The sequence below is a fragment of the Orcinus orca genome, chromosome 5 (assembly GCF_937001465.1).
Source record: "Orcinus orca chromosome 5, mOrcOrc1.1, whole genome shotgun sequence".
Taxonomy (NCBI): domain Eukaryota; kingdom Metazoa; phylum Chordata; class Mammalia; order Artiodactyla; family Delphinidae; genus Orcinus; species Orcinus orca.
Genome location: NC_064563.1, coordinates 110,029,116 through 110,053,301, shown reverse-complemented (window position 1 = coordinate 110,053,301; position 24,186 = coordinate 110,029,116). Strand labels below are relative to the sequence as shown.

The 24,186-nt window shown below is 34.3% G+C and overlaps 1 long non-coding RNA gene across 2 annotated transcripts in view; it reads left to right on the top strand.

Annotated features, from left to right (window-relative positions):
- The first annotated feature begins 2,229 nt into the window (after window positions 1-2,229).
- LOC125964462 (uncharacterized) overlaps window positions 2,230-24,186 on the top strand; it is a 79,274-nt gene continuing 57,317 nt past the window's right edge. The window contains exons 1-2 of one of the 2 annotated variants that reach the window (XR_007477507.1): window positions 2,230-2,278; window positions 6,318-6,390. This is a non-coding gene — a long non-coding RNA (uncharacterized LOC125964462). The remainder of the gene's footprint in view (window positions 2,279-6,317; window positions 6,391-24,186) is intronic. The other variant, XR_007477508.1, reaches the window with a different exon arrangement.

The following is a 24,186-nucleotide window of genomic DNA, read 5'->3' as shown; positions in this document are numbered from 1 at the left end:
ACTTGTGTACCCCTCAACTTCATATGTTGAAACCTTTTCCCAATGTGATAGTATTAGGATGTGAGGGCTTTGAAAGGTGATTCAGTCATGAAGACTGAGCTCTCATAAATGAGGTCGGTGTCCTTCTAAAGGAGACCCTAGCAATCTCCCTTGAACCTTCTGCCATGTGAGGTTATAGCAAGAAGACTGCCTTAGATGAAACAGGAAGTGGGCTTTCCCCAGGCACAGAATCTACTGGTCCTTTGATCTTGGACTTCCCAGCCTCCAGAACTGTGGAAAATAAATTTCTATTTCATAAGCCACCCAGTCTACAGTATTCTGTCATAGCAGCCCAAACAGACTAATTAGAATTTGAGATTGTTAAGTAAGATTTAACAGTCTAAAAAAATCTATCCTAGTTCAAAAATGCCTCCTTGTCATGATTTGATTTCTGCTTTCATTTCACCATTTAAAAAATTATCCACTGAAAATGCAAAAATCCTTGGGGCAGTGGGTAGAGATCTCACCCATTCACTTCTTAGAGTGATTCAATCTGATTGTCAGCTTCCTAATAAGTTGATAACAATAACTAAATTAAGAGAATTCATTTGCTTCCTGGAGCAAAACTCAGGGAGAAATTCTAGCACTTTATTTGATAAATCAACTTATTTTCCCCTCACTCTCTGAGGGAACTCATATACCTTATTCTTTGATTTAATAATCACTTTAAATTGTGTGTTAAATGTAACTTAAATACACCCATTAAAATTGGTATTTTGAGTGAGAGACAGAACATTTCTTAAAAGTGATTAATTGATATTCTATGGACACCTCCATTATTTCAATGATTAATTAATTGTATTAAATCTTGAATTGCACCTTGAAACTATCACTCACATTTGCAGGTTAACTCAAGGCAATCCTTTTGAAGCTAACCATTTTGAAGTGAATAAGGAACCTATCTAGGTGAGCTATCTATGGGAAGAAAAAGCACTCTATTTTGTGGATAGTGTAGTGAACTCAGCAGTTAAATTCAACCTACTCTCTGAAGATAACAATGGGGTTATCCTTATAGTACTGACTGATTTTTAAATACTAAGTGTGTGAAATTTTGAAAGTTAAATAAAAAGAAATACTAAAAAGTAATCTAAGAAATTAGACTTCACTTCTAGTGGAAAAGATAGCATTTGGTTTTTTGAGCATTCTACTTCTTAGCATATCTATTTCAATATGTCTACATCTGTTCTATTTTGTGTGTTTTTATTTTTTTTCCTTTGTTTCTTTTAGACTGAACTTTAAAAAATGACCTCATTGCTTTCTAACAGCTGCTGCAAACATCTCAGGTTACAAAATATTACAAAAACTTGATTATTTAATCATTTTAAGTTAAATTTAATATACTTGATATACTTCTTTTTCCCTTTAACACCATGAGAAATTTATCATTTAAGATGCAAGAATTTTTCAAGATATCTTTTTTAAAATTGTCACCTATCAGTCATGTGGGTTTCTCCTCCCATTATCTTTTGCAGATACTTTTTTCAATCTCTAACATCACCAGCATATGGTGATGCCAGGCCCTAACAAAGGCATATTAGTCCCAGTACTGAAATATAGGTTGCCCGTTTTTAACCTGTAAAACTGACAGAGCTGATTCCCAAGCATTGAAATTTCAAGTTTTTCAAGGACTAGTTCTTATACTTGAATTATAACATAAAATAATTTACTTGGCAGAGTGCTTTTTAATTCATTTATTTGTAATATAAGGTCCAGATCTGGGTTAATTTACATAAGTTTTGTTTTGTTTCGTTTTGTTTTTTTTGTAGTACGCGGGCCTCTCACCGCTGTGGCCTCTCCCGCGGTGGAGCACTGGCTTCAGACGCGCAGGCTCAGCGGCCATGGCTCACAGGCCTAGCCGCTCCATGGCATGTGGGATCTTCCCGGACCGGGGCATGAACCCGTGTCCCCTGCATCGGCAGGCAGACTCTCAACCACTGCACCACCAGGGAAGCCCGACACAAGTATTTTTGATGATTATGGAAAAGTTCTGGCAGATACCAGAGACCTTGCATTATGACGAACTTTAAACTGCTGTGAGGTCAGCTAGGTGTCTGGGGAGATGGGCACATTATCACCAAGGTGAAGGGTCCAGCCAAAGTAGAGGGTCAGGGATGTGAAGCAGAGAGATTATTACATCACTTTAACATGTTCAAAAAGCACTGCAATGGGAAATGCAGCAACAAGACTGAAGAATTCCACAGGACACTTTCTGAACCCTTGAACTGACTTCCACTAAAGAGTAAGAATTATTTTTTTTAAAGTACAACTTCTGAGATTGAAAAAGAGAGATTTCATAAATTTAGAAAGTTAAGGTGATTTTGTTGGGTTTTGTTTTGTTTTATAACTAATAGATGAATTAAAAATAAGCATTATGAAATAATAATTATGGAATATATTACTTTGATAACTGGATGTTGCTGAATATTATATTAGTGTTTTCCTTGTTTTGTTCAGGATTAGGCATTCCTAGGTATGAAAAATATTATTCAATCAGAAGCATTTAGATTCAGTTTATATACACTATACTTAATTCTTATGTAAGAAATTATGTTTTCTTAGCTTATATTTTTTATTATCAATATTGTGTGTTTTCCTTACAGGTTTATAGGAAGAAAACTATATTTGTGGTTGCCTTGAAAAAAACCCCAATATTGATAAACCTATTACCATATGCTGGTGTCTAGGATCTGATCTGTAGCAAATAGACTTGAAGGTCTAATTCAAAAATAAGCAAACTAAGGAAGGAGTTTCAATACAGAATCCACTGTGTTGGCTAGGGGTGATGCCAGAGGTGCCTGACAATGATCGTGTAAGATTAAGATCCTGGAAAAGAAGTAATAGTGGCATTAAACTCTAGTTCATGGCAATGATGCTAGCTGCATATCATCACCATCAGTGGTTTTGGTGGAAAAGGAATGTTTTCTCATCAGGTCACTTTGGTAGCTAGGATTGTATCCTTGTTACTGAAAGCTCAGCTGGGAACCTGATAAAAGTTATCTAGCTTTCTCAGTTTTTTGAGCTACCCAATATCCTTTCAGTAAACTCCTTTTCTGCTTAATCTACCAGGATGCTTTTGTACTTGCAATCTAAAACACATACTAAGAGTTTCCTAAATACAATTCTTCTCTCCATGCATCTCTACTAACGATTACGTCCTTATTACTCTTAACCATCTCCTGATTGGTCTCCTTTCAATGATCTTCCTCTTCTCCAATATATTACATCAGCTAATTTTCTAAATATGAACTATATCATGTTTATGTTTTCTGATTTACCATATCTGTTACTATTATAGCATAACATGGTTTACCTATTTTAATCACTTCACCAAAATAATAATCTTTTTTATTTCTTGTATTTGCTATCAAAGTTGACTTGAACCAAGTAGTTGGTCTTTTGATTATAAAGATATATCAACAATAGATGATTAACATTGAAAAGTACAATAATTGAGATTTGTTATGTATATAATATACATATTATATATATTTATGTTTGTTTTAAAAATAAATGTGGGTGGTTGAGGGAGAATCTTGGGGAAGTTAGGCTGGTGTGATAAAGGACTCAGCCCTCAATCTTCTGGATATTAAACCTAACCTTGTCTTTGTGACAGTTTATTAGAATAACAAATGCCAATGAGGCAAGGATGACAGGTAAAAAGCAGAATGCTAATTTATGAATTTAAATGATAAATCTAAGAGCTAAGTGAAAGAAATAGTTGCAGCTTGCATACCAGCACATTCTCTCCCTGTAGGCAACCTTCATGGGAAGCAAGTTGACTGAAGGTAGCTTGCTGGCTGAGCCTGAGATCATAGCAATTCTTCTCCTCCTAGTAATTCAAAGATTTCCTCGCCCCAGACTCCCATGTCCACATATGTTGACAGATTGTCATGAAATTGGATACATGTTTTCTCTCAAAGAACACCAACATCCCATTTGGCACACTGAGTGGCCTGGTTAGGGTTGGCTCCTGGAAATTTGCATTTCTTTTTGTTCATGTTCATTCTATCTTGTCAAGGAGATGTTGGCTATCTCAGAATCCATAGCGTTGATTTTATAGTTTAACATTCCTATGACATTTTATATATTCTTCAGTTTTATTCTTGTTGTCATCTATGCTAAAGGAAATTAGCAGGTTTATATTTAGTGCTATAGTAGCTGAATTGTAATATGGTGTACATCACTATAAGATTATTTTTATTGTTATTCTTTTACATTTTATTTATATAGTATATAGCTTATTAGAACTTAGTAATTAGTTAGAAGATATTCATAATATACTTATTTTTGAAACAAAACATCAAGCAGCTTTTAATATCTAACTTTAATTTCTTCTATTAATTTTTCATGCTAACCAAATAATTCTGAATTCCTTTCTTTAAGATAGATGAAAACTTGTTTGTGTTATTCTTCTTCCCTGCCTATACCACCAGATTCAGGAAAAAATTTGATGAGGACTGTTTGCCACATATTACCTATTTAAATCATCATAAACATTCTTAGAGGTAGATGGTATTTCCCTTTAAAGGTGAGATAACTGGGCTTCCCTGGTGGCACAGTGGTTGAGAGTCGGCCTGCCGATGCACGGGACACGGGTTCGTGCCCCGGTTCGGGAAGATCCCACATGCCGCGGAGCGGCTGAACCCGTGAGCCATGGCCGCTGAGCCTGCGCGTCCGGAGCCTGTGCTCCGCAACGGGAGAGGCCACAGCAGTGAGAGACCCGCGTACCGCAAAAAAAAAAAAAGATGAGATAACTGATATTAGGTAGCTGGCCCAAAGTCAAACTACTTGTTCATACCTTGTTACTTTTGGTCTTTCGGGATCCCTTTAATCTGCAATTTGAAATTCCACAATTTAAAAATCCATAATTTGAAACCCCCTAATCTATTTCACAGGCTCAAGTGTTTCTTCTTTACTTTTTTGCAGTGAAGATGAGCCTTCACTATTAAGTCTTGGCTCTATCCCATGTATCTTCTGCTTTTTTACTCCTTCTGCAATATCCACAATATCAGCACAGTATTTTACTAACTCACTCAATCTGTTTCTTTCTCCAGCTAATTACTTATTTTTAAAATATTTAGAAAGTTATCATCTCATTTATGTCAATTTCAGATAACATTACCTATCTAGTTGAAAGTTTTAGGTTTCTGCAAGCTTGCTTTCTCACTTGGTATTTGTTTGCTTTTGATTATTAAAAAAGTATGCTCCTTATGGAAAAGTTGGAAGGTACAGAGAAGTTCAAAAAAAGAGGAAAACTGCCCATAATTCCACTGTACAGAGATAACAACAAATGAAAAGGACAGCATAACACCTTTAAACCCAGATGTAGCATTGCTTGTATCTTGTGTTTCTCTGTTCTTTGTAAAAAGGTTTCCTTTAATTTTACCTCCAAAGAATACAGACTTGGTCTAAATGGACTGTTTATATAAACTGACACCATATTCTCCAAGGTACCAAAACATTCTTCCTCTAACTTTGCTCAAAGGAAAGTACATATTCAAACTGAGTCCTCTAGGTTCTTTTCCACCAGGTTGGCCATATTCTGGCAGTAACGTTGCCTTGGCACATTAAGTAACACTTAAATTCTAGCAGCATTAAGAAAAGCTTTTTGCTTATTTATTTTTCCAAGTCTTTTTCTGTGTTTCAGTAGAAGCCTTAGCATAGTATACTAGAAGTAATCCCCGGATAAAGATATAATAACATTGTTTTTTTGTTTGTTTTTTTTTTCTCTTTGTACTTACTCATTTGTGAAGTTTATATCAGGAAAAGGCTCTTTATACTAATACTTTCCAGAAGTAGCTGCTTCTAAATTGTACTAGGTTTGACTTTGGAGAAGCTTTATTTAATGGTCTGAAAACAAAGACTGGAGCTAAAGACTATTTAAGTCCTCGAGGTCTTAAAGATTTTGATTTCTCTATAATTTCAAGTATATACTCAATGAAAACTTACTGAGCAGCTATTATGTGCTCGGCATTATGCTGGTGCTGGTAACAAGGGCAAACAAGAGCTGTTTGGGAACTTGGATATAAAGTACAAATTGGGTTAAATCTGACAGAGAAGCAGTTATGTCTTGGTATTGTGGCCTTAAAAACAAATAGAAAGGCTATTTTAGGTAAACCTCCTTCCCCACTTCTTAAGAAAGGAAATTGTGAAACTTGGTGACTGTGATTTTCAAAGATTTACATTTGGGGCCTTATTTATTTATTTATTTATTTTAATTTATTATTTTTTGTGTGTGGTACGTGGGCCTCTCACTGTTGTGGCCTCTCCCGTTGCAGAGCACAGGCTCCAGACGCGCAGGCTCAGCTCAGCAAGCTCCAACTGGAAAGTATTTCTCCAGATACCTAAGAGGTTTGAACGCTTGTCTCCTTCCAGTCCCCTTCATTAAGGTCACTTTTTCAGTAAACCCTCCTCTTACCATCTCTTTGTATTTCAACTCTCATCTCCAACCCAGGCACTTCCTAGCTCCCTCCCCTCTTTCATTCTTTCCATGATATGTAGCACCCTCTAATATTCCCTGTAACTTTCTTGCTGTTTCTTTTTTCTCTGTTTTCTATCTACTTCCACTAGAATGCCAGACCTGTGAAGGTTATCCCCACAGCTTAGAAAGAGGTTTGGCAGCTAATAGAAATTCGATGAATATTTTAGATGATTATAAATGTGAGAGTGAGTTCAACTTTGCCTCTACTGGTCAATTTAAGTTACCACTGTCATGTTGTTTGCACCTTTTATGCACCTGAATAGCTATCTGTTAACTATATCTTTAAACATTTTTAATTAAAATATTTTCCATTTTGAGGTAATCAAATATTAGAAGTATTAGAACTACAGAAATGCAAGGGAAGTATGAGATGCTGAGCATGAAGATTTTAAAGTCCCCAAGCAGTTTGCTCGGTAACTAGTTTACATTCCTCCCCTCCAGCCCTATTTAAAACCCGAAGAGTTTGTCCCTAAATCATTCACTTCATTAAGCAGAGGTGCAATTACTTCTGCCAGTTTCTAAAGTGTTGCTTGAGTTGTTTTTGTGTTCTACGACACTTTGTCTCCACTTCCTCTCCTAATCTATTTTGCAGGGAAATCTAATTTCTTTTATAAATTGCAGTTGTGTGCTGCCAGTTTTGATATTTTACTATCCACATTCTCATCAGTGTTATCATCTCTAAACTTCTGAATCAAAAGCATCACAGAGAATTGTTTGGAATATATAGTTTGATTGAAGTACCATCTTATTTAAACATATCAAAATTAACTGTGCTTCTCCTACAAATGCCTGTGTGTCTTTTCATATTAGATAGTCACTTATATGCTGGCAAGACACTTAAATTGCCTACTTAACTGATCATGGAATCGGGCCTGACTTGAAAGATATAGGTGTTCCTCTTATCAGCAAAAGTGTTATGCATATTTTTCTGAGGATATTGAGTTTTAATTCATATTTTAATTAATATCCCACAATTTTAAAATATGACATTTCATGGTTTTATACAACAGTTATTTACTATAGGTTAGCTCTCAAAGATTTCTAAAACATTAAAATATGAGATATAGGGACATCCCTGGCAGTCCAGTGGTTGGGACTTCGCCTTCCAGTGCAGGGGGTACAGGTTCAATCCCTGGTCAGGGAGCTAGGATTCCACATGCCTCACAGCCAAAAAACCAAAACATAAAACAGAAGCAATATTGTAATAAATTCAACAAAGACTTTAAAAATGGTCCACATCAAAAATAAATAAATAAAATAAAATAAAATATGAGATATAGCCTTCAAAATGCAAGTATATTATTTGGGCTCAACTTACCTTGCTTTTGAATTTTGAAGATGTGGAAGCATTTTTACATTAATTCTAATCCACTCATGAGATTAAATTCTCTCTTGGGTAAACTTGTAGAGAACATGTAAGATTTGAGTGTGTGTGTGTGTGTGTGTGTGTGTTCTATACACATACGTTTAGGTGTGGGGTGTGTAAGTTTCATTATGAGTATCATCTGTGTACCTGGGTAGAATAATAATGGTGCACTACAAAATCTGCCTTACAGCCAGGTATATGAAATGCCAATTATGCCCATCAGGACATCAATTTGTCATCATGGTCAAGGATATTATGGTTTAATTTCCTTTTTCTTTATTATTGATGATGCTTTATACTTGAAAGAAATTCCATCTTGAAAGCTTCTTAGAATCATTAATCCTCATGATATGTAAGAAATAGTTAAGAATTCTTATCCATACTTTGAAATGGGCAAAGTAAGAAATAGCTAACATGGATAAGTTACTCCATGTTGTAGAAAGTTGTCTTTTCTATTAAAAAATGACTTCACAGAGACAACGTACCTGAACAGAGACAAGTTGATTGTGCTTTATTCTATTTAAGTTTTCAAATTTTTTTGTCTGTGTGTGTGTGTGTGTGTGTGTGTGTGTATGTGTGTGCATAGAATAATTTATAGCTTCATAGAGCAGGAGAATTCAGATGTAAAAAGATGATTATCTTTTCCTTTGTTATGGGCTAGTAAGTACCTGAACTTATCTTTTTTGTATCCGACGCTGTTTCAATAGTGAAGAATGAAACTGTAAATTTTTTCATGCATAGAGGAATGCATTCAAATGTGTTAATCTAAAAAAGCCCATTTGAGACATCTGGTCTATTTAGAGCCTCACCTTATAAAATTTTGTTTTACTTCAGGTGACTTTAAGATTTGTAGTGTTCCTATTCAATGTTTTATTTGGAGGTAGATCAGTGGCTTCTTTTAATATTTCAAATCACTTTCTTTTCCAGTGCTGAAAAAAATTTAATGTAAAACTCAGGAAAAATCCTTAGCTATCAAATATTCACATGTTATAATTTAAAAATGAAAGATACATTTAGCAAATAAGTAATTTTAAAGAGGATAATGAAAAAAGTTTCTGGAATAACATCCTGAAGATGATAAAAATATAAGAAATATCTTTATAAAGGGAAAAATCATTGAAATAAAAAATGCAAGTGCAGACTCTGCATAGCTAGAAAAAAATTCAACAAAGAATGATAAATGGCAGCAACCTATTTCTGATTCTGCTTTTGAGTATCACTTACTTGTTCCTTCTCTCCTCCTGGGCAATTTGTTCATATCTTTTGCTGTAGCACTTATGCTTTGCAACTTATATACTTTTATAAGCCTCTCTGCCTTTAGTCTACCGGCATCCCCTGGTCAGGGACAGAGTGCAAGGCATCTTTATGTACTTACTGCTTTCTCAGCTCCTAGTATATATAAAGTACTGAATAAATATTTGCTGAACTAAAGAGAGAGAGAAAGGAAATTACTACGATGTAGAAAATGACTGCATATAGAGACATTTAATCACAGTGCTAATGGTTGAGAAATTCAAATTTTTGCCAGTAGCATTAGTAGTTGGTCTGTTTATATTTTCTATTTCTCCTTGATTCAGTGTTGGAAGATTATATGTTTCTAGGAGTTTATTCATTTATTCTTCGTTGTTCAATTTGTTGGCATATAACTGTGGTATTCTCTTGTGATTGTATTTCTGTGATATCTGATGTGATTTCTCCTCTTTCATTTCTAATTTTGTTTATTTAGATCCTCTCTCTTTTATTCTTAATATGCCTGGCTAAAGGCTTATCAGTTGTGTTTATCTTTAAAATAATAGCTTCATTGGTCTTTTCTATTTTGGGAGTTCTCTATTTTTTTTATTTCTGTTTTGATCTTTATCATTTCTTTCCTTCTGCTGACTTTGGAATTTGTTTTTCCTTCTATAATTTCCTGAGATGGTAGTTTAGGTTGTTTTAATGAGATTTTTCTTTTCTTTGCTTCATCCCATATATTTTGGAAAGTTTCATTTTTATTTTCATTTGTCTAAAGGTATTTCTAATTCCTCTTTGATTTCTTCATTGATCCATTGGATTTTAGTAGCATGTTGTTTAGTCTTCACGTATTTGTGGGGTTTTTTTCACTTTTCTTCCTGTAACTGATTTCTAGTTTCATGCTGCTATGGTTGAAAAAGAAGCTTGATATAATTTCTATCTTCTTAAATTTGTTGAGACTTGTTTTGTGGCCTAGCACGCAATCTATCCTGGAGAACATTCCATGTGCACTTGAAACGAATGTATATTCTGCTGGTTTTGCATGGAATGTCCTATAGATATCTATTAAGTGTAACTGGTCTAATGTGTCATTTAAGGTCATTGTTTCCTTATTGATTTCCTGTCTGGATTATCTGTCCATTTGTGTAAGTGGGGTGTTAAATCTCCTCCTATTATATTACTGTCATTTTTTCCTTTTATGTCTGTTAATATTTTCCTTATATATTTAGGTGCACCTATATTAGGTATATATATGTTTACAAATGCTATATCCTCTTCATGTATTGATTCCTTTATCATTATATAATGCCCTTCTTTGTCTTTTATTACAGACTTTATTTTTAAGTCTATTTTGTCTGACATAAGTATTGCTACCCCAGCTTTCTTTTTGTTTCCATTTACATATAATATCTTTATTCATTCCCTGCCTTTCAGTCTGTGTGTATCTTTAGCTCTAAGTGATTCTCTTGTAGGAAGTATATAGATGGGTCTTGTTTTTTATCCAACCAACCACCCTGTCTTTTGATTAGAACATTTAATCCATTGACATTCAAAGTGATTATTGATAGGTATGTACTTACCACCATTTTGTTACTTGTTTTCTGGTTGTTTTTCTAGTTCTCTGTTTTTTTCTTCTTTTAATCTCTTCCCTTGTGGCTTGATGATTTTCTTTCATGTTATGCTTGTATTCCTTTCCCTCTAATTTTTGTGTATCTATGGTACATTTTTGATTTGTGGTGACCAAGGAGTTTATATATGTTCACCAATATGTATAACTACCTGTTTTAAACTGACAGTCATTTATATTCAAAATGTTCTAAAAGAGCTACATTTTTTTTTTTTTTTGTGGTACGCAGGCCTCTCACTGTTGTGGCCTCTCCCGTTGCGGAGCACAGGCTCTGGACGCGCAGGCTCAACGGCCATTGCTCACAGGCCTAGCCGCTCTGTGGCATGTGGGATCTTCCCGGACCGGGGCATGAACCCATGTCGCCTGCATCAGCAGACGGACTCTCAACCACTGCACCACCAGGGAAGCCCCAAGATCTACATTTTTTATCTCCCCCACACACATTTTGTGTTTTTGATGTAATATTTTACATCTTCACGTGTATCCCTTAACTCTTTATTATAGTTAGAGCAGTTTTCAACATTTGTCTTTTAAGCTTCTTACTAGCTTTTTAGGTTGCCGATACACTTATTTTACCATATATTTTCCTTTACTAAATAGGATTTTTTCTTCATATATTTTTTATTTCTTATTATGACCTTTTTCTTTTTGATTACAGAAGACCCTTTAACATTTCTTGTAAGGCCAGTTTAGTGGTGATGAACTCTTAATTTCTGCTAGTCTGGGAAACTCTTTATCTCTCCTTCTAACTTTGCCAGGTAGAATATCTTTGTTGTAGGCTTTTTTTTTTTTTTTTTTCAGCACTTTAAATATATCAAGTCTCTCCCTCCTGGTCTTCAAAGTTTCTGCTGAAAAATCAGCTTATAGTATTATGGGGGTTCCCTTGTATGTGACTCTCTGTTTTTCTCTTGCTGCCTTTAAAATTCTCTCTTTATCTTTAACTTTTGCCATTTTAATTATGACATGTCTTGGTGTGGGTCTCTTCGGGTTCATCTAGAGACTCTCTGTACCTGGACATCTGCTTCCTTCAGGTTCAGGAAGTTTCAGCTATAATTTCATTGAATACATTTTCAACAATTCTCTCTTTCTCTTCTGGGACTCCTTTAATGCAAATGTTAATGTGCTTGGTGTTGTCCTATAGATGTTGTCCTTATGTGTTCTCTATCACCTAATCTGCTGTTAATTCCTTCTAGATAATTTTTCATTTCAGCTATTTTATTCTTCAACTCTGACTGGTTCTTTTTTATATTTTCTAATTCTTTGTGAAAATTCTCACTGTGTTTGTCTATTCTTTGCCTAAGTTCAGTTAGCATTCTTATTACTATTGCTTTGAACTTTTTATCAAATAAATTATCTCTATTTCATTAGAATTTTTTTCAGATTTTCTTTCTTGTTCTTTTATTTGAAACATATTCACCTGTCTCCTCATTTTGTTTAACTTTCTCTGCCTCTATGAAATTAGATGAAACCATAATGTATCCAGTCTTGAAGGTGTGTACTTATGCAGGAGTGTCCCTATGCAGTCTGCATATGCCCATTGGCTTTGGTTGGAGAGCTGGATCTGAAGAGATCATGGGCTGCATCGTCCCCTAGGGTGCACTGGCAGCCAGTGCTTTGTTGGGAGGTATGGCTGGAACTGAAGGGGCTAAAGCCAGATCCAGGTAGGTGTGAGCTGGGCTTCTCCTATGCTCAATGGCAGTCACTGCCCTATGGGGGGAGGGGTGGGACTGGAGCTCAAGTAACTAGAGCAGAAGCCCTTCGGGAGTTGCATTTCTCCCAGGTGTGTTGGCTATTTCAGCCTTGGGTTGGGGCATGGCTAGGGCCTAAGGGTTTGGTGTTGCACTTCTGTGCTGGTTACACCTTTTCACTGGTGTGTGTGCCTTAGTTAGAGGCTGGGTCTGTGCAGAAGGTGTTGGAGCTGCGCTACTGAGCTGGTTCTGCTCCTTCCCAAGTCTGCATGTGGACGTGCATGTCTGAAATGGTGGTTTCCATCCTGGAGCTGTTATTACTCCCTCCCAAGCATGTGCATAGAGGAACATGCTGCCAATGGCTGCCTCTGCCTAGTCAGAAGTAGGGCTGGGGTCAGAGCTGGCTCTGCTCCTTCTTAGTGTGCACATTGTCATTGGCAATGGAAGTCTCCACCTTAGTGGGACCAGTACAAGAGAAAGAGGGGTGAGAGCAAGAGCCCAGTGAAGGCTGAACACTAAGGCGATCCTGGAAAGCCAGCCAGAGCACCAGGCAGTTTTCAATCTGCTGCCGCTGTGCTGTGATTGGGAGAAAGGAAGTCTGTGCTTGTGCTCTTCAGGGTGAAGTTTCGGTTCCTTACAGCCCTTCAGTAAGCCCTACTGGTTTTAAGCCAGCTTCAGAGTCTCATATTCCAAGTTTCAGATCCCATGGAGGATCCCCAAACTTGTGATATCTCCCTCCTCTTCTGGGTCACCCGCTAGGGGGCGCAGGTCCTGACTAACTTGCTTCTCCTCTCTTCCTACCAAACTCTATGTGGATCTTTCTTTACAGTGTTGGTTATAGAAGAGTCATTCTGCTAGTCTTCAGGTCGATTTCAGCAAAAGTTGCTCTATACGTAGTTGTTGTTTTGATGTGTTCCTGAAGGGAGATGAGTTCAGGGTCCTCCTACTCCACCATATTAATATTGCCTTCCAGGCTTTTTCTTTTATTGTTTTTTGTTTACTTGCTTTATTTTTTTCTTTTTTTTTTCCTATTTCTTTTTGCAGTCTCCATTCTGTTGTCCTCTTATAGCCTTACCATAGTCTAACAATGAACTCATATAATTTCTCCCTACACTTGTGTATCTTTCATAACTTAGGCATTATAAAATGCATCTAGAAAGCTACTCTAAAAATATGTGTGTTTTTTAGTAGTACACATATTAGTTGTGGAAGTAAAAGTATAGGGATTTGAATACAAAAAGATTTTCTAAGATTATCCTTTTACTTTTGATAGTTTGTTAAAATAATTTTTTGTGGCTCTAAAAATAGTATCTGGAAATTAATTTGTCATGTACTCTCTTGCCTTTCTCAATAATTTTACCCAATTCCTTTCACTCTTTTAATGATATCCTTACATCTCAGGACTTCTTTATATAGTTCAAAAGTCAGTGAAATGCTATTTAACATTCATTTATATACTCTTTAGTATTTCCATATGTCATTCTTAACTCTTTACAAACACTAGCTAACTTAAACCTCAAAAATCACCAAGAGGTAGGTGCTATTATTAGCCCCATTTTACACAAACAAAACAACATAAAACTCAGGACTTAGAGCTAGTAATTATTAAAAACCAGGATTTAAAACCAAAAGAGTCTAACTTCAGAATCCAATATGTTATGCTACTTCTCAAAAAAACGGCAACAACAAAAACTTCCATATATTTATTCAAACAAAATACTTCTTATACCAATCAATCCAGATTTAGCAATAAGTAAGTTGAAGCTGATTTTGACCATCTAATCCATGTAGCAGGGACCTTTCACTTTCTGAAAATATTTCTCTTAATCAGCTGCTTCCTTAAAATGGCCCAATACACCATTGTTTAGAAAGTTCATATACATACATTGCTTGTTCACATGTCTCCCACATAATCAGAATCATCTAAGACCAGGTCTTGGCCTTGTCAAACAATTTTAGAAGACTGTAAATTCCCTAAAATTGTATGGAAAATATTGTATGCCTATTTTTCCTGAATATGTTTCTATAGTGTTTATCAAATTCTTAAAATGAGCAAAAGAAGTAAAAACCTTTTGTTTTACATGTAATTAAATCAAGTACATATAGGATGTTAAATGCAATAATAAGGAGAGTTTGTGTGCCCTATTTTATTTAACACTGATGGCAGCAATTCTTAGAGGGCAATGCTTTGTGGATCTCTGTATTCTGATCCGTAGGTTTTTGTCAAGCTTTTAATGGCTATTTAATAAATATCTGTTTAATAAATTAATGAAGTGTTTGGTGTCTGTTTATATATCATAAACAGTTTGCGCATGATTCTACAACAATCTTCCAGCAGCAGAGAAACTATATCATCAGTGCCAGACCTAATTATCAAAGAAATTCCTCCACTTTCAATTGAGTCATTTTAGAAACTATAATATGACCTATTAGTATCTTTTTAAAAGAGTAGAATCCATTGATTACAAAGTCATTAACATAATTAATATGACATTGGTTTTTTTGAGAATAACCACCCCTACATGTGTGAGGTGATATCTTATTATGATTATCCCACATTCTATAATTGCTGTATTTGCCTAGAACTCTGTAGATTTTTCAGACCACAAACACTACAGATTTTAAAACCCAGGTTTGACCCTTCAGCTAAAAGTGTTAAAAACAGGGAACTCACCCTATAGGATAACTTCTATTTCCAGATTTTGTCATCTCTCTATAATCTGTCTGCTTTCTTTATCTTTTTTGAAGGTTTTAAGAAGTTTCCTTTTTTTTTATGTCTGTTTGTTATTTGGTTAGAGTTATTATCTGATGAGCATCAGTCTTCGAGAGACTTACTCAGCTAAAACTGAAATAGAACTAGCCAACAGTGCACATATTTTAAATATAAAAAGAGAGGAGAAACATTTTACACTTATCCAAGTATTTACCATTTGTGGCATTCATTTTTTTCATATATGTAAGAGCTTTGTATCAGTTGAGGTTCTCCAGAGAAACAGAATCAATGATATAGCTATCTATTGAGGTACATAGATATATATATAAAGAGAGAGAAAGACAGAGACACAGAGATTTTAAAGAATTGGCTCCTGTGATTATGGGGCTGGCAAAGTTTAAAATCTGTAGGATAGGCCAGCAGGCTGGAAACTGAGGCAGGATTTCTATGTCACAGTCTTGACACAGATAACTTTATTCTTTGGAAAACCTCATTTTTTTCTCTTAAGACTTTCAAGTGATTCGATGAGGATTACCCACGTTATGGAGGTTAATGAACTCTACTTAAAGTCAACTGATTATAATTGCTAATAAAATATAAAAATACACTCATAGTAACATCCAGACTAGTATGTGAATAACCAGCTGGGCATCATAACCTAGTCAATTTGCTAATAAAATTAGCCATCACAAGTTTTATCTACAGTCATGTTCCTTCAGCCCAAAGAACTTCCACAATTTCTCAGAACACATCTACTGGTGGTAGATATCTTAGCCTTTGCTTATATAAATCATTTTTATTTTGCCTTAATTTTAAAGTATACTTTTGCTGAACATAGAATTCAAGTTTGACAGTTTTTTCTTTTTTTCAGCATTTAAAAAATAGTTTTGCATTGATTTCCCAATTGCATTTTTTTCGATCAGAATTCAATAGTGTTTATTTCCCTTTATGTAATATATTTCTTTTTTATGGATCCTTTGAAGTCTCTCTCTCTCTCTCTCTCTCTCTCTCTCTGTTTCTCTTCCCTCTCACACATTATTTGCTCTTTTAAGGAACTTAACTGTGGTGTTCTTATGTGTAGATTCTTTGTGTTTGTTTATCTTTCTTAAAGTTTTTGGAGTTTTTGCAACTGAGGGATAGACTTTTATTTTGAAAAAAAATCAACTACAATTATTTTCTGTCCCCAAATATAAAAGCTTCTTGTTTGTTCATTTCAATATTTTTGTCATCTCTAGAACTGTTGCTAACTACCTGTCCCCTAGGTAATATTCTCTTCCTTCTTCACATGTGTAATAACTTTATGCTGGCTATTGTGGATGTTTAATTGTTAAGAGTCTCTATATTGATGTCTTCCTCTAAAGAATATGGCTTTTGTTTTAGTAAGCAGGTGGGTCATCTGGGTCCTTTGGTGGCTTTGTTGTTTTATTCTTTCAATGTTTTTTCAGAGTAGGTCTATGGTAGCCCTGATGTCAGGGTGCTATTGCTAAAATACAGCCTTTCTGGCATCTTAATTGAACGTCTCATGTGCTCAGTGCAGTCTCTCCAATCTATTGTTTGGAACATCATCCAGTAACGTGTGACAACCAAAATTATGGTTTGGCTCCCAGCTCTCCCAGCTCCACCCCCTTGTTCTGCAGGTCATTTGTTGCAACATGTATGAAACTTAAGGGCATTATGCTGAGCAAAATAATCGCTATGGAAAGACTAATACTATATGATATCTCTTATATGTGAAATCTGAAAAAAAAAAAAAAAAGAAAAATGCTGATCTCATAGAAACAGACTAGAATGGCAGTTGCCAGGACCTGGAGTGGAGAGGGGAAAATGGGGAGATGTAGGTCAAAGGGTACATTCAGTTATAATATGAATAAGTTCTGAGAATCTAATGTGTAGCATGATGACTACGTTAATAATACCATATTGTATACTTGAAATATACTAAGAGTAAATCTAAAACATTCTCACCACACACAAAAATGAGCTAACTATGTGAGTTCATGGCTGTGTTAATTATCTTGATCTTGATCATCATTCGCAATGTATATAAAATCATCATATGTATATATTTAATACAATTATATTTATCATTTATTCCTTAATAACACTGGACAAAAATTTTTACATTGTAAAACCATCTGTTAAATATTATCAAAGGCATGTTTAGATGTCATGAAATAATCTTCATTGAAAAATAAAAATCATTTTACTAATTAAAAAAAAAAATGACCCATAGAATAAAGCTAGCATGATCTTAGAACTCATTCTGTGATATCCTTGCCTCAAGGATCATAGTCCTGGATCTGTGTCACCCAGCATATAAAAGGAAATGCTTTCTATATTTTATTCAGGTTATAGTTGCTCACAGTGAGAAGGTGAGTGTAGTATCCATTGCTCTGACATGGCTAAAATGGAAGAAACCTTACATTGTGTTTTTAAGGAAATCACCTCTATTTCCCATAGTATTTCTTTTTGTTTCACAGGCTTGAGGGTATCTGTCCCATATATATATATACACACATATATGTATATATATACATATATGTGTATATATATATATATATACATACACACATATTTACATTTAAAAAGGTGAATGTGCATATATAATATATAAACCAGATGTTATTCTAATGTAAAACATTTGAAAGTCAAAGTTAAGATTTAAACAATCCTGTCCAACATTATGTCAATACATTTTAATATGTACATTTTATATTTCATATATATAAGTATCATATTTTGCATATACTTAAATTTATTATCATTTCTATTAATTATTCAGTGATGAATATTGCTTTCTAGTTACTCAAAAATTTAGCCTTTGAATAATTTTGACTTTAGTGAGACATTTTAAAGGTGGTTTTCAGTTTGGACAATTTATATAAATTTTATAAACTGTATATCCCTTATAATTTTCAGGACACAGTACTTTTAACAATGAATTAATTATTCTCTAAAGTTTGATTATTTAAACAAATTTGGAAGACCCCCCTCTTTTAAAAACTTAATCCAAATTTACATTGAATCCTAAAACTGTCACTGTTACTAGATAAATTTTTGGTGGTTGCAGAAAATATATTGGTTTTATTTAAATCCTATTCCATTTTAGGATAATTGAAATAATTCAAAATAATTAATTCTAGTTAGGCAATTGATTTATAGAGTTCTATTTCTGAACATCGCCTTTTTGCAGAATAAAATTATATTTACTCTATCTCCTTTAATGACTTTGAATATTAAATGAACTTTAATTTTAAATGTAGCATTCAAAGGAAGATGATAATTATCCTTATTGACTCATAGTTACCTGTAAACCAGTATATTATGAATTTTTCTTTTTAATAAGAAACAAAGTTATATTTCAGAAACATCGTCTTATCATTTGGCATTTTCCATGTGAATGAATTTTGGCTATTTGTAAAAGATCTGAATATTATGTTTTTAAGCTGAATGGAAGAATCATAAGCACTCTTCTTTTTAAGACAAAATTAATTTTCTTAATTTAATAGTTTCAAACATCTAATCATTAGCATCTATTTTGCCTTCCAGATGTTACAAAAGATTTGCAGTATCAATGGTACTATTAGAAGATATTTAAAATTGCAAGTATGCCTTTCAAAGCAAAATATCATTATACAATTTTAAACATTTTAATATATAACTATGTTGACTTCTGAAGTGGATTCAATGCGAGTCATAGTTTAAATTTTTACAGATCTAGAACATTAATAATAAACTGTTTCTAATATTAGTAATATTTAGACAAGATGCTAATTTAAGTTTTGAAACACCCTCTGTAAAACTTTAAACTTTAATTATAATATACTTCAAAATATTAGAAATTCAAGGCTACTGAATCAAAATATCAATATCTTCTTAATATAACTATATTTAAGAGTAGAGCAAATTAATCTAATGCCTGAAGGGGTCACAAGAGAATCTCTTTATTTCTGGTTTTAGGCAGAAAGATAGTCCAGCTATCCTAGAAATGTAATACTTAAAACTTAAAACTGAAACCATACAATACTAGTTACTTTTTATTTATTAATCTCATAGTCTAAAAAGTTTGTACACTTATGTTATTTGGAGAACTGAAGTGATATTTTTATCATTCTGTAATTAGGGTAGATATAATTTTTAACAGCTTAATTAAGATATAATCCATATGCCATACATTTCACCTACTTAATGTATATGATTTAGTGTTTTTTATAAATACAGAGTTGGACAACCATCACCAAGAAAAGAAACTCTGAACACATTACCAGTCTCTCCCCATTTCCACCAATTTCTCCAGTCCTAGGCAAACACTAGTCTAATTTCAGTCTTTATTTGTCTATTCTGAAAATTTTACATATATGAAATCATAATACGTGGACTTTTACCTCTGGTCTCTTTCACATACTATAATTTCAAGATTCATTCATGTTGTAGGATGCTCCTGTATTTATTTTCATTGCCAAATAATACTCCATTGAATGATATACCACATTTTGTTTATCTATTCATCAGTTGATGGACATTTGGATTGTTTCTATTCTTTTACTATTATGAATTATGTTGCTATGAACATTTGTGTACATGTTTTTGTGTGGATGTATGTTTTTTGTTTTGTTTAGTTTAGTTTTGTTTTTTTGTGGTACGCGGGCCTCTCACTGTCGCGGCCTCTCCCATTGCGGAGCACAGGCTCCGGACGCGCAGGCCCATCGGCCATGGCTCACGGGCCCAGCCGCTCCGGGGCATGTGGGATCTTCCTGGACCGGGGCACGAACCCATGTCCCCTGCATCGGCAGGTGGACTCTCAACCACTGCGCCACCAGGGAAGCCCTGGATGTATGTTTTCATTTCTGTGAGATATACACCTACCTAGTAGTGAAATTACTGAGTCATATGGTAACTCATATGTTTCAGATTTTGAGGAACTGCTAAAATCCCCAAAGTAGCTACAGCTTTTTTTTAGTCCAACCAACAATGTATAAGGATTTCAATTTCTCTATATCCTTGTCAACACTTGGTATTATCTGTCTTTTGTATTACAGTTTCCCTAGTGGGTGTGAAGTGATATCTTATTGTGGTATTGGTTGTATTTTTCTAATGACTAATGATGTCATTAGAAAATAGCACCTAATCACGTGCTTATATATTATTTGTATATCTTTGGGAAAAAAATGTTTATTCAGATTTTTTGCCCATTTTTTAATTGCCCTACCTGGCCTTTTATTACTGAGTGGTTAAGAATTCTTTATATATTCTGGATCCAAGTCCCTTGTCAGATACATGCTGTGCAAATATTTTCTCCAGTTCTGTCAAATATCTCTTCACTTTCTAGATGGTATCCTTTGAAGCACATGTGTTTTTAATTTTGATGAGGTACAATTTTTTCTGCCTTTTGTCACTTGTGCTTTCAGTGCTATACCTAAGAAGCTTTTCCTAACTCACAGTCACAAAGATTTACTGTTATGTTTTCTATGTTCTATGATGCACTTGGAGTTAATTTTTTGTATGAAGAAGGGATTCAATTTCTTTCTTTTGCATGTGGATATCAGTTGTCCAGGCACCATTTGCCAAAGAGAAGATTTTTTTCAGTCATTACTTTCTTCTTCTTCTTTTTTTTTCTGCTTTCTCTCATTCCTCTTCTTCTGGTGCTCTCATTATGTATATTTTGCTATTCTTGATGGTATCCCACAGATCTCTAAGATCCTGTTCACTTTTCTTCATATGTTTTTCTTTCATATTATTCTTCATGTTCCATAATATATATATATCAATCTATTTTCAAGGTAGTTTATTAATTTATTTACTTATTTTTTTGCGGTACGCGGGCCTCTCACTGTTGTGACCTCTCCCATTGGGGAACACAGGCTCTGGACGCACAGGCTCAGCAACCATGGCTCACGGGCCCAGCCGCTCCGCAGCATGTGGGATCTTCCCGGACCGGGGCACGAACCCGTGTCCCCTGTATCAGCAGGCAGACTCTCAACCACTGCACCACCAGGGAAGCCCAAGCTAGTTTATTTTTGATCCTCCCAGCTTAAAACTACTATTGAGATCCTTTAGTGAATTTTTCACTTTGGTTATAGTACTTTTCACCTCCAGAATTTCCATTTGACTCATTTTAATACTTTCTGTCTCTTTACAGATATTCTCAATTTGATGAGAACTTGTCATCTAACTCTTTATTTTTTAAGTATGACTTTACTTTAGTTTTCTGAGCTTATTTATAATAGTTGCTTTGAAGTTTTAGTCTGCTAAGTCTGACATTCAGTCCCTCTCAGAAAGCAGTTTCTGTTGCCTGATTTTTCCTCCAGTGTATGGGTTACACTTTTCTATTTCTTTGCATGTATCATATTTTTTTGTTATTGTTATTGAAAGCTGGATATTTTAGATAATATATTGTGGTAATTCTGGATACTGATAGAGCCTCCCTCTCCAGGATTTATTGTTGTTACTGTTAGCTTGACTATTTGTTTAGTGAACTGGCTGAACTATTTCAGTAAAGTTTATTTCCCCCATAGTGTGCAGCGTCTGATGTCACCCTTTATAGGGCACAGCCTTGACCATGTTCATAATCGCCCTGGGAGACAATGGTTTTTGCAGGGTTCTCTTTGATTGTTTCCTTGATCTCTCTTAAATCATTTGCATCCACTTGCATCACAGCTTGTTAGCCTCTACTAATTGCCAGCTAATTTATCTCTTATTTTCCATGGGGCTCTGAGACATGAATTGTCCCACAGTTTGATCCAATTAAATCTTACTCTCTTTGCAAGAATAGTCTTTGAGGCCAGACTTTGAGACTTGTTCCAACCTCAGTAGAATTAATTTTCTTTCCCTACTTCTCTGTTAAAATTCTAGCTGCTCTATGGTTTAGCTTGTCACTCTTATGGAAACTTTAGAGTAATTTTCTCAGAATGTGGTAAGGTAAGGAATAACTTCCTGGAAGAATGAAAATATTTCCCATCTGATATATTCAGATATAGGATTGGCACTATAAATGTACACATATTAGTGTGACAAATTTAAGATTACAGGATTTTATTTCGTTGTAAGAATAAACATAGTTAGTGAATTAGATAACCAGTAGCAGTCAAAATTATCCCTATTTATATAGAACATAGAGTGGCCTTAGACCTATATTACAAATCTTTTCTTTATACTGTTTATTTTTTAATAAATTCTATATAGAGGTTGATATAAATGACTATTATTTTATAATTTTTAGCTCTTTGCTACAGATATATTGCATGTAACTTCACATATATATATGCATGCATATATAATATTCACAGTTGTATAGAATGCTACTTTTAGGTAGGTCAGCCTAAAAATTAAGAAATTGTGGAGAAATAACTGCATTATAATATTCCCATATCTTTTAAGAAGGTTTGATCCCTCTAGGCAGTAATAGAGTTTATGGTACATTAATTTATTAAAAAATTTCTTGGTATAGTTTAGATAAATCAAGAATGTGTGACAGGTAAGTAAAGCAAATGCACTGCTTAGATATAATTTTTATTATAATGATGATGGAAGAGTTGCTTTTGGGGATAAAATAATGACACTAGCATAAAGTGTTATAGATGATTACTAGAGAAACTATACAATTATTTTATAAGTTTTTGTAAAATCATTTATCTAGCAATATTAACATTGAATATATTGTGCAATGCCACCATGCAATTAAATGCAATTCTTGCTTTTAAAAATTTAAAGGCATAATGGTGTATATAGAATCTATAATAATTTCACTGTAGTAAACAAAACATATAGTTAAACATTAAAAACTAAAGCATCTGAAATTCTGCCTTATTACCACACTAATACTTTGCTGTAAATAGAATGAAGCTATAGCTGCTTGTCAGGAATAGTGATGCGTTTTTCAGAATGACATTCCGCCTCAGGTTGATCACTTCTTTTCAAAGATTTGGGTTCTTATCCTATGATTCAGAAAGCTTAGTTGCCAACAAATCCTAAGATAATCAGTTCTTAGCAGACATACTTAAAGAAACCAAATTCACAATAAAAGTTTTGTAGCTAAAGTCAATTAATTTCTAATGACAGTTATACCTGCCTCAGGTAAAATGTAATTCTCCAAATTCCCAAAAGGAATTATCCAATACAATTATTTTGGATTAGTTAGGAGGCTTTGGTCTCAAAATCTCCATTCCATACATTAGAAATAAAACTGAAAAACAAAAAAGCAGTGAAATTGCTATATGTATGAATAATTTGATCAGAAAGTGGATTCTGACCACATTTGAATTCATTGCATACAAACTTTCAGAACTACCAAAGAAAATCTATGTGTAGTAGTTGACAAAATTTTAAAAATAATAATTATAAGTGGATGTCCATTTTCTAGAATTACATATCTAGACTGGATTAAACTGTTAATTTTGCTGAATTAGCTGTGAGCTTAGTCTTTTTTGTCTTGTCGTCTTTAAATTGAAGGGTTGTTTAGGTATATTTTATTTGGTTAGAAGGAATGGACTCACTCAAATATCTTAAATATGGGAACAGGAATTGGTATAAGGATGCACACACTTATAACATTAACAAAATATGTACAATTTGACCCAGGGAAATGATCAACTGTAGAAAGAGTCCAACATCTACCCTGTAATGTTATACCATTAATCTGGCTGTTCTCCCAATGGATTTTCTCTTTAGTTATTGTGCAACTTTTAAATTTATTGTAACTCAACTCCAAATATCCACTTACTTATCTATTTTGTGATACTCAGACTTAAATTCTGTAAACCACATTTATTCTTTGCCACTTAGTTCCTGAGAAGCTGTGTCAGTAGAAGACATTAGAATGAGATAACAAGGCTGGACAAGGAGGAAGAGACTTGCTCCTTCCTTTTTATTTCCTGCATTCTCCCTGTCTACTTTCTGCTCCTGTTAGTGTCAGCTGATCTATTCTTATTCACCAGACCTACAGTTCTTTCCTTTAGCAGCAATGAATCCAGTGTGCAGATTTTCCAATACTTGCATAACCAGTTTAATTGCTCCCCCACCAAAGACAACAGTATCCAAGAAGTT